General features: G+C 35.5%; 1 long non-coding RNA gene across 1 annotated transcript in view; it reads right to left on the bottom strand.

Moving 5' to 3' along the window:
• Nucleotides 1-7,521: 7,521 nt before the first annotated feature.
• The window catches only part of LOC120753338 (uncharacterized), a 33,294-nt gene continuing 25,137 nt past the window's right edge, over nucleotides 7,522-15,678 (bottom strand). The window contains exons 2-3 of the long non-coding RNA XR_005701058.2: nucleotides 10,733-10,943; nucleotides 7,522-7,641 (exon numbers count right to left, since the gene is read on the bottom strand). This is a non-coding gene — a long non-coding RNA (uncharacterized LOC120753338). The remainder of the gene's footprint in view (nucleotides 7,642-10,732; nucleotides 10,944-15,678) is intronic.

Raw genomic sequence — 15,678 nt, 5'->3', positions numbered from 1 at the left:
GTTCAGCTTGATTACCTGGTCTCTAAATGATAAGAGCAGAAATAGAATAGTTCCAAAGAACATCCACGAGCCTGGTTAGAGCACAGACAAGGTGCAGGCAGTGCTGCCAATACGCGCTGCATCCCCCCTGTGCTCTGCTGCCCATCCAGGGTTGTATGGGAACTGTTGGTGGCGGGCAGGCTGGAAGCACTTGGCTTCCTTCTCCCTGCAGAGCTGCAGGTCCAGGTGTATTGAATGCTCTGGTCATTGCTGAGAACAAGACTTGTTAGGATACCTCCGGACCAACTTAGCCCAAACCCATTATCCGGACAACAAGGAAAGGGTGAGTGATGCAGGTGACTGATTAACAGATTAGAGGAGATAATTCAATTGTATATATTTCTCACAAACAAGAAGTGCTGGATGATGTAAAGATCAAGGGCAACCTTGGCATCAGTGATCAAAATACTGTGAAGTTTAAAAGCTGAAGAATAGTGAGCAAGATTAACAACAAATTTGGATTTCAAAAGAGCAAGCTTAGATTCACAGGGAGCTAAGCAAGCATTGAAGAAGACTAGCACTGATGAATGTAGAGCTCCTGACTTGACCTTAAACAGAAAAAGGAAATATACAGGAGGGGAAGGAAGGAATGGGCTATATGGGAAGAATAAGAAGACCAATCACATCAAGAGAAAAGCCAAAGCCCATATCAATCTGAAACTACCAAAAGAGATGAAGGGTAATAAGCAAGATTTTCCTAAGTTCCTCAACAGCAGAAGTAAAGATAAGACAAATGTGAACTCATTGCTCACTGAGGCAGGAAATCTTATATGGCAAGAGATAAGGCTGAGGTATTCACTGCCTTCTTTGACTCAGTTTTCAGTGGCAAATGTTGTCCTCAGTCATACTCCAAGCGGAATCTCAAGGAGAGAAGTTGTACCCACAGTAGAGGAAGAAAGTGTTATGGATTACTTAGGTGTCCTGTATGCACAGAAGTTTTTGGAATTGAAGTTTATGGAGCTGGTTGCATCACTGTGAGACTGTTTTCTATCATTGTGGCAATCATCAGATTCCTGATGGCTAGAAAAAAAAGACAAATGCCATTCATCTTCAAAAACGGCAAGGAGGATTCAGGAACATACACACTGGACAGCCCTGCCTTATGCCCCAGGAAGGTTAGGGAGCAATTTCCCCTAGAAGCTATTTCTTAAAACAAGAGACAAGAAGGTGACTGCAAGCAATGATTTGTTAAGAAAGAAAAAAATAAAAACGCTTGTTCCTAAAACCTGACTTCCACCCAAGTCCAGCTGGAGATGTGATGATTGCAAGGTACTCTAGCTACATGTTTGTCTAATTCCAGACCTCTCAAATTCCTCTATGACTAAATAGGAATATTGCACAATAGTTAAGTCTTCTATGAAAGCTTTTAATTATATGAAAAACAATACCTTTTACATGGAATAGTGTTAATTCTATTGCATAGCTTCAGATACTGACAGACCACCAAAAATGATACTGCTTCATTTGGGAAGATGTTTGAAGTCAAGAGACAACTTCAAGTCCAGTTATTTAAGGAAATTGTTTCTATATAAATCAAAATTTATCTGCAAGTTATAGTAAAATTTGGTCACATGATAAATAAGAAAGATGGGCTTACCTCTTTAATGAAAACAAAATGTTGCTCAGTACTGTTTCCCTTTTTCAAACCTTGATATAGACATCAATTTTCTATAAACATATATTACCTCCCCAATATAAACAGATTGGATTTTAGCCACAAAGGCACTAGAAGAAGCCAAGATTTCAAATAGGTATTGGTACATTCCTAACAAAACACAAAACAAAAAGAAAAAAAAAAAAAAAAAACAACCAACCAACCAACAAACAAAAAAACACCAACCAAAAAAAAAACCAAAAAACCCCCACAACATAGCAAACTTCCCACCATTTCTCAGACAGTCACAAGAGAATTAAGAACTTGACCATGGCTGTGACATTTAGTTCTCAAAAAGATGAGGTAAACAGTCATCCATTAAAAAAGCAGGCCATCATATTTCTTAATTTATATGAAGAGATAACAGTATATTAAGAAATCTTATTTAACATCTAACATGCATTTCCTCAGAAAGAAGGTTTGAATGGAAGAAAAAAATATCACTCAAAATGCCAAAGAAGATAAACAGAAGTACAGAAGTATATATATGACAAACAATTTGAAGTGATATTCTAAACAGAATAAAAAAAAAAAAAAAAAAATTTCAGCAAAGCAATTAGCATTTTATTGTTACCATTTAATTTTTCTCTTAGAGAAACACAATGATACAATATTCAATTTAAAGCAAATTGTGATTTTTCATGATTTCTCTGCTCTTTGAAGAAAGTAACAGTGATTTCTTCCTCTGGAAGTTCTAATGATCCCAAATACTCCATTTCTGTTGAATTTTTGTGATGGTCAAACTCCACACTAGTAAAACTTAATGTGACCGAGTCAAAGAGAGTTGTTTTTTTAAAAAAAGTAAAGAAAAGCAGGTGCAAGGAGACAGCATGAGTAGTATTAATGTAATTTTTAATAATGTTGCTGAGTGTGAAAAGAAATTAATATATTCAACTCCATTGTAAAATGTAGATTATATAAAAAGCAATGGTGTGTAATGGTATGTCACATCTGACTAACATAATGTCCATATGCCATGTGAAAAAGCAATCTTCTCCATCTCCAACTAATGCATAGAAGAAAAAGTTGATTTCAGTTTCAAGTACCTGGAACTCCTCTCCAGAATTTTCAATTCCCATTTGGCCATCTTTCAGTCAGATAATTATATAGAACTTGACAATTTGGGTGATGGGGGAGAAGAAAGCAGCTATTCATAGTGATGGTGAGTGAGAACAGGTGACGTCTTTCTTTTCTTATTGTAACCATTCAGCGCTAGCCGGCTTATTGCTCTGGTCTTGTTAACTCAATATTATTTACCTGCTTTATGTTCAGTGCCTTTTGTATTTTTTTACATCAGTACACTCAGCTTGGGTTTTACTTTCCAGTTTCTTGAACGTACTTTTATGCCGTACCAAGAAATTCTTTATTTATTCTCCCTCACTTCTATATCTGTTTGAACAGTTAATGCATTTGTCATGTAATTATTTTTTGTGGGTTTGTTTGCTATGTTCTTCCTACTGTGCTGAATGTTTTAGTTCTGGACAATATTTGAGACAAAGTTTACACTTTACAAGTAAAGTGCTTTGCACTGTAATTTTAATCTAGTTAAGTGTAAAATTACATCTACTGTAAAGCCAAAGGAGGGAAATGAAGATACTGGATTTCAGAATAACAGTTTAGGGGAAAAAATCCAGCAGGTTGAGCGAAATCGAGTGTAATGAAATGGCAGAGAGGAAACAGCAGAGAGAAACTGGAATGCGTAAAATGAGATTAAAGTGTGCCCAAAGGATGCAGAATGCAGAACATACAGCAATAAAATGAGGAGTTTTAAAAACCAATATGGCCAAAGGAGGGAAAATAGGAAAAAAAGCCAACAACCTACACAGTAAGGAAAAGCAATACCAATGGAACCTCACTGAAATTAGGTATGAAAAGATTTGTGTGGTCATCTTGACCCACAGGTTTTGATAATATTGAAAATGTCAAGTACAGAGAAAGATTTGAAGGACTAGAAGGAGAAGCTGTGAATACTAAAACTAATTAAAAAAACGATCCTGCAGTGTCAAGACAACTGTACCAAAAATAGATTAAGCAAAAGGGGGACCAATGTAAGAAATTGGGAGGACCTCCATTTTTCCTGCCTACACATGTTCCTATTGCCCATTAAAAAGTGGGAGTTGAGAAATTACAGATATCCAGGGCAACAGCGATCAGTGCAGAAGGCCTTAGGGTTTAAGTGGGTTTCAAAAAACTGAATCTGTGAACAACAGTAATTTCTGACATTTAAAAAACACACATTTTTTCAAAATTCTGATTTGGAGTGAGATAGGTGAGCACAAATTTTGAGAGTATTTTTATAAGACAGAAAATCCCAGTTAGGATATTTAAGGATATTGTCACAATATTCAAAAATGTATCATTCAGTCTTTGAACAGTTACGATTGTTTTGGTTTTAAGTTTTTCAACATCAAACATTACTTTTTCCATATTATCCCACTGTACTGTGAAGACAGTTTTGTTTATCTCCACCACCCCATGGGTGTGGGCTGGTCCTCTTATAGGTGTCATGCAGAAGGTTGCTGAGGAAATAATTTTCTCTTAAGGGAGCTACAATACTCAGGAAGAACAGAAAATATCATAGCAAATCTTGATCACTCTTACAGAGACTGTCAGTTCAAATAAGTTTTGAAACTACATTTTACTAGACCTTAAAAACTTGTTATTTCTAATGATTAAAAAATATCTAGCAAAAATAAGCATAATTTATTTATTTTAGTTAGAGAAAGTAAAAGATTCTTCTGGGAAAAAAGTAAGATTTTCAATTTTATTGAGGAGTATTTTCTGTTATCAACAATTTCTGAAAGATTAAGCTCACAAATACTATCACAATTAAAAAGCACTCAACAAAAACCCAACCTACCTCCTCCAAAAAACTGGTTTCCATCCGAAAAATACTAAGAACATTTTGTCTATTATACTGTGTATCATTACCTTCCTCTCCACCTCTTTCTCTTTTCCTCTCTGGCTTTCTCTGTCTGAATGTAGTTAAAATTCTTATACTACATGGGTGACTCACACAGATATTCTCACAAATTAAAGGCTACCACTTAATCCTGTAAGCCTTTGTAAGGATGGTAGGTTTCTGGAAAGGTAGTCCAGAAAATCTAAGCTGTGATCCATCAGTGAATCATCTTTTGATAACATTACTGTCTATGAGTCTAGAGGGAGCCAACGGAGATTAACTGAGTAAGTCAGATTCATGAAGCTGAACAGGTTAACAATGTTGTATTTTCCTTGTGCAGTCACCTATCAGACAAGCAGCTTATCAATAAACTTTCAGGAACAAATGTTTTATGCTAGCAGGTATCCATCAAGCCATTAATATATTTGTGAGTTACATATAACAGGTTGAGAAAAGATTTAGTAATTTTTTTTCAAATAATAAAACAAGATCTTTTCAGAAATAATAATCACATACTGAAGCAAGTGATTGGTAATAAGAGAAGCTTGGGTTTAACAGAATCCTGATTAATACATTTTTTCCTGCTTGACTGCTGACAGAATGAGACTACTGAGCTACCTGACCCAAGAGGAAAGCTAAGGAGGGGAAAAAAACCAAAACCACATGAAATTAGAGCACAGGAAAAAAAGGACTAAATAGTTTGATGGACTTACAGTTCAAGTGACATTTAGATATAATATCTGTTTCTGGAGAAAATTTATCACTGTTGCTACCAGCAAGAAACTTAAGTACATCTGTACCTCTCCAGTCATAGGAAGATACATTTGAGACTCTTCTACAGTAAAGCAACTCAGATAATTGCATAGTCCCTGCCACTGTTTCCTAGCACTGTAGCACCATTGTCTGGAAAGGGAACTGACCCTTAGCTACCTAGAATTATCATCCAGAATACTTCAGAGGTAATTTAACAAAATTAACCTGGAAAATTTCCCCATGGGAGGAAAATAGGGGTTTCTGGTAATTAAAAAACACTTAGAAATGGGATTTTAACAATACTGATTTGGGAAGGGGGGCAGCTGACAAAGAGAAAACAAGTTAAACTAAAATTTTAAAGCTTAGAGTGAAACCAGGGCTTTTTTTTTTAGGCATAGTACTAATTCTCAATTTTATGCCTGTTACTTATATCATTATTTACATGAGAGCATGATTGAAGACTGAATTTCAAAGTTAGCTGATCATTAAATAAACTGGCTGTTACCCAAGTTGCTCTCCAACTTCCTCATTTCTCAGCAAGCCCTCTCTTTAGACATTTGAACATAAGATTTCAACGCAGCAGAATAACCAAAAGGGAATTTTAAGGATATGATCACATACTTTGATTTCCTTCTTTTATGCTATCAATTAGGTCATCAGAGCAGCAAGCTGATCATTCTTGTTTTGATCATCTGGGATTTTATATCAAAGGAGCATAGAGAGACATTCTGAGCTGAAAACTGTCTATTTTGAAAGAGGAAAAAAAGTCCAGGTAGCGAAGTGATAAATGGATGTTCTACCAATTGCACACTGATAATCTTCTGAGTATTATTTACCACTGCAAAAAGCAGAAATAAACAAAGATTCCAAAGCTGATCTCTTATACAAGATGCCCTGACTAACCCAATTATTTAATACTAACTCAATACAAACCCGTTATGGTAGTGAAGAAAACAGATTGTGGTAAATCAAATACAATGATTAGCAATGACAAAAATAAGCAGTCACTATAAACACTGCCTCTAAGATGTAAGTAAGTAAGCTGGTATATATGGACTTCAGTGATCACAGGCACGAATATTTCTCTTGTTTGTTTTCTCTGTAGTTGCACCACACTCCAAAGAACCCTTAGCAACTGCTGCAGACTTAAACCCTCTTCAGTGCCAAATATTTCTGTGAAGGTCAGTATTCTTAAAGCACACATGAAAACTACAGTAGGTTTTGAAGATTTATCTAGAAGTTCTTTAAAAGAAAAATAAAACAAACAAAAAATTGCCTGAGAAGTTTTCTATGAATGAATTCTCCTTGAATTCTATTCTGTTATTAGCACAGGATGAGATCATTCAAGGTCAAACATGTCTCAACTCCATTATTTGCTCGAGACCTGGGAGGCGTCAGAGCTGCCTGATAATTTACTCTGATAGAGATCCTAGAAATACTAAAGGCAATGGGAGAAACACGTCCAAGGCACAGACTTTATTATTCTGTCACATTATTGCCTTACTACTGAATCTTTCATCAGTTCAGTGTTACTCTGAAATAAAACTAAAAATGCTCAGAATTCATTCTCACTATTAAGAAGTAAACTTAAAAGCCATGAGTTTTACTGTGACCCTTTCACAGTAAAATGAGAGATGGTGTTCTGCTCTTATGAATTAAAAACTCTTAACCAAAAAAAAAAAACAAAAAACCCCCACAAATAATAAAAAAAAACCTCCAACAACCCCCCCCCCAAAAAACACCCCAAACACACAAAACAAAAAAACACCAAAAAACCCAACAAAAAGAAACAAAACAATCTCCCTCAAAACAAATAAAAAAAAACACCACCAACAACAAAAAGTCCCCACAAAAAAAAAAAAATCCAAATATTTCTTCTTGAAAAAGAAAATTATGATGAAGAAAAAAATTAGGTTGGTGATACAGAGACTAAAAAACTTTTAGGACTTTTAGTACTGTCAAATCATGTATGTTCTTTTCCATTTCACTCAGTTGTGCTTCAATCTGAGTTGACAGGGCTTCACTTCTACATCTGCCAGAGTTATTGCTATTGTAAGTTTAACTAGAATGTACTATGCCATATCCTACTTACCTGTCTTACACTTCATGTTGCCTTGAGCAGAACACACAAACCTGCTCTCAGAATGGCAAAGAATAAAAACATACAAAGGAGGCCCAACCAAAATTGTTTTACTTTGATCCTCAGCTGCCAGTATTGCAACCTGAACTTTTGGCTCTACTTTCTCCAGCTGAAACCAAACAACACTGACGTCCGTAAGTTCTGTGCAGGAATCTGGAAACACAGAGATAAAAAAAAGAACCGCGAAACAGGGATTTTTTTGCTTCCATTTAATCCATAAGCAAGAGATTCATCAACCAAAATTTATTTTGATTTATGCTTGCTTAAAGTCTGTTTGCAGGTGGGAAGAAAATGTGAAAGTAGACACCAAAATGGGAACTGGTATACCTAGTACACATAGAAATATTCTGGATCCTTGCACACAGAGAACTGATTTGAGGTGTCATTTCCAAACACCCCGTGAAGAAATGGCCAACAGATTTATTAGATAAATCAATTAATACAAATAACTATGCTCATCAACTGAGTACAGAATAACAATCTGTAAATTTAAGAGGAAAGTGTCGGAGTTTGGTCTTGCAGTTCCTATTAGAGGTCTTAAGATTGCTAAAGTAGTTCAACAATAGGCAGGACAAGACTTCTGCTCTTACTGAAAGCAGGATGAAGAGGACATGAACAGCAGTATGCATAGCCATTAAAAAAAACAAAACAAAAAAAACGCACGCAAGACATGTGCATGTATCATGTGGACATTTGTCTACAATAAACAGCATAGTTACAGAAATATTGGATTATGTGAAAACTTGAATTCCTGCTGGAGAATTGGTAAAACACGAGAAGAAGCATTGAATATGTTAAACTAGTATACAGATATGCAGTTCTGTTAACACTAGTTATTCAAAAGTCCCAAAGAGGTTAGGTTTATATATTTTGTCAGCAGAATGACAGACAAAGCATTTGCTCTAAACCTGTACATGGGAATCTACTTTGGAAAGAAGAAGTTAACCTACTTGTACACACAGAGGTGGATAAGTAATTCAGAGCCTTTTCACAGGAGAGATTCAAATGTCCATGTGGACACCATAAAGTAGCTGCTTAGCTTGAAGAGACGGAGATAGGTCTTGAGAGCAACACAGAAAATTATCAAGAATATCTGAAATAAACATCTCAACAGAAACCTGTCTACCAATTCATTTACTCATTACCTCCATCCATAAGAGTGAACATCACAAATAAAAAAGTGCTACTCCCAGACTCTATGTTGAAATTGCAGCATTTTCTACCTGTATGTTGGAGAACAGTTTTTGCCATTAAAGAAATAACAAGGGCCAAGTCTATCAGACTAATAATTCTGGGTCATGTCTCTATGGACTATTTATCTTTTTTTTGGTCTTTTGTGTGTGTGTGTCTTGGGTTGTGTTTTTTTTTTTTTTTTTTTTTTTTTTTTTTTTTTTTTTTTTTTTTTTTTGGTCTTTTGTTTGTTTGTTTTGGGTTTTTTTTGTTTTTTCCCCTGTATATGCTTGTGTTTGTGAAAAGAGCACCCAAGCAACGTCAAAGTACATTTGAGTTTGTGTGATTTTTCTACTGGTCAGTGTAAGTAGCTGTGTCCACAAACAAGATTTTGAATGAATCATCAAAATTATTTCTCTTTTATGACATACTGGAAGTGTTAAATTGTCTTGTTACTAGGAGGTAAACAACTGTGAATTTTCTAGGCATACAGACACTTAGTTTACATAATTTTGCTTTGTTTAAAATGGCTATCTTGTACTAAACCAGGGTTGGGTTTACCATTCCATCAGACTTACTGCAGAGTACAAAGATGACTTTCTGACTGGAAGACAAGGGGGAAAGAGAGGTGTGATATTTTCATTTGTCTGGAGCCATGCAGTCATGTCCAGTTATAAATCTGTTGTCAGTTCCACTGATCAATAATGGTTAGCAATAAGCACCACTAGTCTCCAGCTTGACACTGATGAATAGTATGACCAAGAATGGGATAAATCTCCTGATAACAGCATGTAGATTCAAAGAAGTCATCCATCTTCTTTCTTTCTCCTGTCCTTCATCCCAAGAACTTATTACTCTAAATGAGTACTACTACTTTTTTTTCCCTGTCTCAAGATACGCTTAGCCCTAAATCTGCTTCAGTGCTGCCTTGCGCATATGCATCTTCCTATGCAACTCACTAATTACTCCATTCTTCCACAGCAATTTCTAAAATTAAGAGCAAGAACTTCAAGTACATAAGTATTTCTGTTTTACTACAAAGAAATTCAGAAGAGGGAAACAATAAGAAGCATTCATCATGCAGCAAAGGTACCTTTGCATGAATAAAAAGCCTAGCCAATCTTTAAGGCTAGGTGTTGAAAAATTTATTTTATCTGTTCCTGAGAGAAGAGTCTTAGATTTCTACACCTTTATTCTATGTATGTATTTAACTTCAAGTAGCTTGAACTTTAGGTTCCCAAGTCCACATGAACAACATGGTTCGCTATGGGTAGCATCAACTTATGTCAGTGCGACTAGGACAACTAAGTTTGGCTTGCACATTTATGCAGCACAGATGGACTCTATTCATCCAAAACATTGTAAGATAACTTGTTGAATTTCTTTCAGTTTTAAAGCTAATAAAGTTATTATTCAAGTTTTAAAGCTCATATAGTTATTATTAGTGCACATCCCACTGGATTTTAAAGAGATGCTTCACAGAAAGAATTGAGGCACCTTGATCAGAAAATACTAATTCTGCCCAATTTCACCAAGAATAACACTTAAATTCTTCTTTATTTCAAAATATCACAAACACTTTCAAATCAGAAGTAAAATAATGCAGATTTTTCATGGGATTTGCAGAATTTGATGATGAGATCCAGTTTTATTTGAATGCAGGGATATTTTTCTGTTCAAATGCAATTTTGTGTAAAGAAATGCCATCTGCAGTTTAAAGATTGAAGTCAGATGTCTATAAAACTGAAGACCCCATTCCTCTCTGAAAAAAATATTTATTTAAAACATATTTTGTTCTCACTATAATTTGGGTTTAATTTTCTTATTTGATCGTAATAGAATTCTTTTTTAAAAGCCTAAAGTAATTTTTAGAATTTTTTTTTTTTAGTCCAAAATAGAAATCAGCAAAACACACTGTTGTACAACCACAAAATTTTCTTCAGCTGCAATGAGTTGGAAAACTTTATTCTCCAGATCAGCTGGAGAGGTGCTACCTCACAAGGAAAGCAAAACACAAACACACTGGATTACTAAAGGATAAAGTAATACTTCAAGTATTTTAAGAGAAGGGTACCTTTATCCTTTCATTGTTCATTTCTTAAGAAGTGAATCATGTAAGATCCATTTCATGCCATCTCATCAACATTCCAATGTTACTTTTCAATTTATCTCACATTTGTTGAGCACACAGGAAACCTTCTCAATGACACCCTCTAAAACGTCTGTTGATTATTGTTGTACTCAAAAATTCTTCTAAAGTAGAATTATTGTATTCCCAAATGGACCTTGTGGGAAAGGAGAAAATGTATTATAGAGGACAAGTCACATCACAATTGCCAGTATTATGGCTAACACCTGTTTAAAGAAAGGGTACTATCAACTAATGATTTCTGTCAGATTTAAAATGCACAATCATGCTCTAGATAAGCTTACCTAATTTTAACACAGCAGTACACATCTCAGTATTCTTAACACACCAAGCAGCCCTTAAATTCTATGGCTGTATACCATTCATATACAGATCATTTTTTGGCCAATCTGCATTTTATATCCCCTAATTATCTATTCAACCAGTGAAGCACAGTGGTCAATCAACTGCACAGTAGATTAGATATGTAACTGGAGTGAACCAAAGCAAAAATAAGATTATCAGGACCGAGGTTACACCTCTAAAGTCTTGTACAAAACATAATGACAGGAAAAACTGAACTAGAGATGTCAAATGTTCAGATAAGTCTTGCTGTCAATAGTCATGATGGCAATAAAGAAGTGCCAAGATGACACTGAAGCAGTGCAAAAAAATATATGTACGTCTGCTGCTTTTTTTGTGTTTTTATTTATTTATTTAAAATTTGGCCTCTTCCTCACCTTATCTTTTTTGTATGAGAAATTTAAAGCACTAAATATCAAATCTATAACCACCCTTCATTACAGCCCAGAAAAGTGAATTAATTTGTTAGCAGTATATTTCTAAGTAATCATGGTGCTGTCATGAAATCATGCTTTCCAAATCCATTTTTAAAACCATGCTTCCCCACCTTCCTTTAATCTTTTATGCAGCGTTTTTGTGCAATAGCAATTATTTCTCTAGCTTTCTCACCGGTATTCTCTAAATCTCAGGAGGGAATTATGCATTTCCTCTGGACAGTCAGACAGGGAATTACACTCCAAAAAGCAACATTTCTATGTGCATTTTTCTTACTGTAACACTCAAACTATATGACCACATTGATATATGGTCAAATTTAAATTGCTGTTTAATATGTTAGAAGTCAGATGATTAATAACATAAGAAGGCATATTATTATTATGCAAATAGATATGTCAATAGCATCTGGATTGTTATACAAAGTTGAAAGAAGATACTGTGTCACTCTATGTTCATTTTAAAGATATCCTTATTGTGTACTCTTCATATTTATGTAATTAGTAGTATTAATTAACAGTAGTAATTAGTAGGAAAATTCAGCACTCTGCTAAAGGGATGTAAAGCCATTCTTGTGGACACTGGGACTATCATGCACTAGGCTAGGCTGGGACTGAAGGGCCTGGAAGGCTCACCAGGGTGCCAGTTTTCCCAGAGCACTGCTTGTAATAACTACTGTCTGTTCTGTCCTGCAGTGCTCATGACACCCACCTGGCAGATCTGTCCTTCCAAGAGCACCAGAGCAGAGAACAGCCCTGGGAGAGATGTGGGGAGAAACTCTTATGCAAACACTGACCAGAAACTCTCCAGAACATCCCTTTTCTAGTTTATGAGATGCTTGGTGTGACAAGGGAAGAGGCCAATTACTAATTGATAGCCTCAACCTATGGATGAGGTTCTGCAGGACTCCCATCAGGTTTCTTTGAGCTCCTCATCCTCCAGCCACCTCTCCAGAGAGTGGGGGTCTCCTGTTGGTTCCCTGATATTCTCTAGCCTAAAACATGTTCTCACACCTCAGAATGTGCTTGCAGGGCATGTTTCCGCCCCACTAACATGGGCTGAATTCCAATGAAACTCCTCTGGAGCTTATGCAAGCTGTTTAGTGGGATGACACTGTTTTGCCGCCCATGGGCGGCATTCACTTCCTTAAGTGGGAGCTGAGGACATGAGATGACCATGTTTGGAAACTGACCTCTTTCCCTCCATGCAAAGCTTTGACCTTTGCCTTCTCCCACCTGATACGGCCACTGCCATGCTATAGCTCTCCTACAGTCTCCAGTGTCTCTCACAGCTCCTGCTACAGCAACACAGTACTAGACATTACCAATGTTTACATTCCTAGTTTCTGCACCACCAAATCATAGTGCAATTGCACAGCTGATGAGGAAGCTGAAATTAAGGTCAAGGTCTCCAGTTTCTTGAGGTGGAGTCCTTCCAAAAGAGGACTAGTGGAAATTCTCCTCGTGAGCAGAGACTGAGGTCAGGCAGACTTCAGTGGACAGAAAAGAAATCCAGGTGGGACTGTCAGTGTATGGGTCTTGTTAAGATATGGATAAACAGAGTCAGAAAACACTGATCAACCCACAAAGGCAGGATTTAAATGTAAGTATTGAGAACATATTTTTCATGTCTTATAAAATGCACTGATTACACACTAGTATATCTACCAATACTAGATTCCTGCGACATCATGTTGAATGGTGACTGTTTTGGCAGCAAGAACTAGGCAGTCCAGATTTCCATTATTAGTGCAAAATTGTAATCTATACTTTAAATTAATCCTAAATAAATCTTGGACTTGTCACTATTTGACTTAGATTTGGAAATTAAAATACCTTTTCAAATAGTTTCTTAGTTAAAGCACATATAAAAATAAAGAAAGTCCAGATTCTTCACTCCATAGGTGTCAAGCTACTTCATGAAGCAAACATGAATATTAATTCCATATCTAAGAATAGTATATTTCTTATACAAATATCCAACATAAAATAGGAAGCCTTCACATACTGCACCCCCCTATCTGATTCCTTAACATATCACTTTTCTTTGGAATAAGATGAAAAACTTTACAAAGGTTCAGTGCTACCATTGGAAAGCAAAACCACACATATACAAAACTGGAGAGTTTCTAAAAATTAATATTACGGTTTAAGATCCTATTAATTTTAAGGATTTCATGCCAAGGGTCAAATAATAAAAATAAGTAAAAACCCAAACAAACAAATCCCAAAGCAAAAACGCACACACCATCCCACCACCCCTTTCAAGAAAAAAAACTACAAAACCCAAAACATTTGTCTAAGCAAAATTTCTTGCACCAGCACTTAAGTACCTGGCTGAAATCACTATAAGCTTGGTTCATTACTTCTCTCAATTCTACCTTGTTCCTCTTGTGCCATTGCTTTCTAAAACTGTATAACTTTGTACATGTACCCTTTCTTTCTGAACCTCTTTTTTTTCCCTGATGTACCAGATACTGTACTCACCCTATTTCTCTTCTGTTAATCCCTTGATGCACTATGACTGTATTCTGTCCTCTCTTTTCCTCTTACTATAACCTAAAGTCTAAGCTCAACAGATGCTAGTGTCTTTAAATTCATACTAGTTTTTCCTTTAATCTCTCATTTCTCCTTTAATTTTTTTAATGAAATGTTACGGAAGCATTTTAATGGAGTACAAGAGCTCAGGCTAATGAGCAGTTATGAACAATTCATAACTACTCTTCCTGAAGACAAACCATAAAAGAAGATTTCCATCAGATTTTCGGTTTTGTGAGTGCCTGAGGATAGCAAAGGACAGTGGGGACAGCTATAAAGGGAATTAAGTATATTCCCTATTATTATAATGTTTCTGCCTGCTAATTAAATTCACCCAGAAGTAAAGATCTTCCAAAACCATTGCATCTTAAACTCTTCCATACATTGTGTAAACATGACGCACCTTGAAACCACAAATTCCTTCCTGGGTGTGCCAACAAATCCTTCTACACTCATAGACTTACTGTGGATTTTATTGTCTATTTGGAAAAAAAAATCTAGTCTTAAAGAGTTGATAACAAACTTTAGAAAAAGATTAAAGCAAAAAGTCAGGATCCAGGTTTCTATACAGCCTACTTACAATACAAAGCAGTGATCCTTTGAAGTTCCTTAAATAAAGCAAGAGTTGGTTCCTACACTAAATTAACTTTTTGAAGTAAAAATCAATTTAAACAGAATCCATTTTTAAAAAATCCCATTTTCTACTATCTGGATTGTTTTGCTTTATATATATTCAATATTTCTGACAACATTTAAAACCTAACAATTTTGAGTACATTAAAAAGTTAATATAGCTGGTTTTCTCAGAATGCAATGTCTGAGTTCCATAACAAAAGTCAACAGGAGAGAGGGATTTGCAAGAAAAAAAGAAAATTTATAAGATGCTCAAGTAAAAGTTTTCCTTTAAGTACTGTTTATCGGTATACCTGTGTCAGATTATGGTGCAAGTAGATGCAATTCCCATCTCCTGTTGCCTGCAAAATGAAATATAGTGTTGTATATTACCTTGATTAATACAGGAAGAACTCCTTTCAACTGAGCAGAATTTAGCCTTGAATAAAAGGGTCATACTGTCTTCTTAATAAGCCATTTCTTGAAAGCAGAAGTAAGTATAGATAACATTCATTCAGTCTTATGACTCAAAAAAAATTACGAAACTGCAACTATTCTACAGAAAAAAAACAAAAGCATTTTTATTAAATACAAATTGGCTGATTATTACCAATAATGAGAATAATGAGTCTTCCATCTCCACTAAACTTTTCATGCTATCACAAACACAGGTGTGAGTACTTTCTCATCCATATTCCCTTTCATTACTGGTATTACATTTTTCATTATATGAAATAGCAAAGAAAAGGACATATGGGGGTAGGGGGAAATCAGTCACCATCTTTTAATTCAATTGAAGTGATGAGAAAAGGAAGACTATTTATCTTAATTAATGTTCATCTGAATCACATTTCTGCCTCCTGAAAGTAATACAAAAGCTCTTCAATCAGAAGGAAGAATTCTGTTTTGTTAAAGGGTACAAGTGATAGGAAACATTTATTTTAT

This window comes from Hirundo rustica, chromosome 5 (assembly GCF_015227805.2).
Source record: "Hirundo rustica isolate bHirRus1 chromosome 5, bHirRus1.pri.v3, whole genome shotgun sequence".
NCBI lineage: Eukaryota > Metazoa > Chordata > Aves > Passeriformes > Hirundinidae > Hirundo > Hirundo rustica.
This window is presented reverse-complemented; position numbering and strand designations above follow the sequence as displayed.